Source organism: Penaeus chinensis, chromosome 26 (genome assembly GCF_019202785.1).
Source record: "Penaeus chinensis breed Huanghai No. 1 chromosome 26, ASM1920278v2, whole genome shotgun sequence".
In the NCBI taxonomy this organism is placed as follows: Eukaryota; Metazoa; Arthropoda; class Malacostraca; order Decapoda; family Penaeidae; genus Penaeus; species Penaeus chinensis.
Window position 1 is genome coordinate 11,836,514 of NC_061844.1, and position 2,500 is coordinate 11,839,013.

Genomic DNA, 2,500 nt, shown 5'->3' on the forward strand with positions numbered 1-2,500 from the left:
TTCGTTGTAGTTTGTATCACGTGACCGCCTGGCAGGTCGACGTTATTGAGAGTTTGTTAAAAAGAAAATAATAATAATAATAATCTGATGGGATTTAATTTTGTTATTTATTATCATTATTATTGCTACGTCTGTTGATATCACTATTATCATTATCCTTTCTATTATTGTTATTTTTAACAGTCTTTCCAAAGCATCTGAGCATTGGATCCGAAATTGGAATTTATCATTGCAATTTTAAGCAATTTGGAAAGTGATATAAGTTTTTTCTCTCTCTCTCTCTTTATCTCTCCGTCTCTCCCTCTCTTTATCTCTCTCTCTCTCTCTCTCTCTCTCTCTCTCTCTCTCTCTCTCTCTCTCTCTCTCTCTCTCTCTCTTTATCTCTCTCTACCTATCTATCTATCTATCTATCTATCTTTCTATCTATCTATCTATGTATCTATCTATCTAGCTATCTATGTATCTTTTTATCAATCTATCCATCTATCTACTATCCATTTATCTCATCCTCTCTCTCTCTATCTATCTATCTATCTATCTGTCTATCTATCTATCTATCTGTATATCTATCTATCTATCTATCTCACACTCTCTCACTCTCTCTCTCTCTTTCCATATCATTACTAGAAATCGCAAAGGAGCGATAAATCATCAGAGGCAGATTTCCTTCGGGTCTAAAATGATGTGCAAAGTAATAAGTGAAAATTATCGCAATTATTCGCTATATTCTAACTAGATATTATATGATTTGCTTTTGATGCATTGCTCCAGACACGCTCTTGAGACCAGTTGCTTTTGGGAGAAGCCTTGTTTTTACGTCTCTCTCTCTCTCTCTCTCTCTCTCTCTCTCTCTCTCTCTCTCTCTCTCTCTCTCTCTCTCTCTCTCACTCACTCACTCACTCACTCTGTCTGTCTGTCGCTCTCTTTCTCTCTCTCTCTCTCTCTCTCTCTCTCTCTCTCTCTCTCTCTCTCTCTCTCTCTCTCTCTCTCTCTCTCTCTCTCTCTCTCTCTCTCTCTCTCTCTCTCTCTCACTCACTCACTCTGTCTGTCTGTCGCTCTCTTCTCTCTCTCTCTCTCTCTCTCTCTCTCTCTCTCTCTCTCTCTCTCTCTCTCTCTCTCTCTCTCTCACTCACTCACTCACTCACTCTGTCTGTCTGTCGCCCTCTTTCTCTCTCTCTCTCTCTCTCTCTCTCTCTCTCTCTCTCTCTCTCTCTCTCTCTCTCTCTCTCTCTCACTCACTCACTCACTCACTCTGTCTGTCTGTCGCTCTCTTTCTCTCTCTCTCTCTCTCTCTCTCTCTCTCTCTCTCTCTCTCTCTCTCTCTCTCTCTCTCTCTCTCTCTCTCTCTCTCTCTCTCTCTCTCTCTCTCTCTCTCTCTCTCACTCACTCTGTCTGTCTGTCGCTCTCTTTCTCTCTCTCTCTCTCTCTCTCTCTCTCTATCTCTCTCTCTCTCTCTCTCTCTCTATCTATCTATCTATCTATCTATCTATCTATCTATCTCTATCTATCTATCTATCTATCTCTCACTCTCTCTCTCTCTATCTATCTATCTGACTCTTACTCTTTCTTCACCTCCACTTCATGTCCTCACTCGGTTTCTCTCTCCATTTTTCTTTCACTTTTTCTCCTTTCTCTTTTTGCTTTTTATCATTCCCAAAGACTTTATCAAAGAAGAGAATGATGGTGATACCATAAATACTGATAATAATATCATCATCATCGTGATAATAATAATAATGATAAAAAATACTATGAAAACAGTGGTAATAAATGAACGAATAAAATACAAACAAAACCTACATAAAAAACAACATATAAACGCAAACCACATCCACAAAATAATGAATACATAAAAACAGAAAACCAAATTCCATCGCCAAAAGCAATCGAACTCCGCAATTAACAGCTATCACTACGCCGTTTCGATCTAGCCATCTATGCTGTGGTATGTGTTCTTATCTTGGGATTATTAGGGTGGAAACCGGCTACCTGCGTGTGATAAGCGGTTAAGAGGTATCGGGGTCTCGCGTTGTCCCGTGTGGGTTATCCAAATCAAAAGCTAATATGGGTGTTTGTAAGTGTGAATTAATGTGGTAAACGTGTTGCTTTGCTTAGAGATGTGATACGGTAATAGTAGTAGTCAATGCGGTCATGATAGATGCACAGGTGATTATAGATTATAATGGTGGTGATGGTAAAAGAAAAATTGCTACAGCGAGATTATGATATACGAATGATATCAATTATAATACTGTGACTGGGAAAACAATGATAAAGTCATAATACTTACTATTACGATTAGAACGATAATAACAATAATAATAATAAAAGCAATAAAGAGAACAATGCCAAACACTTACGAATGAAACAAGCAAACGATCCTTAAAAACAACATCAGTCAGATAAAAACAATACAAGAACAATGGCAGGGGGAAAGGGGGCCCGCAAAACGTCACAGCAAATCAACGTGGAAGCACAGAACGCAGGTACAGTTACGGCC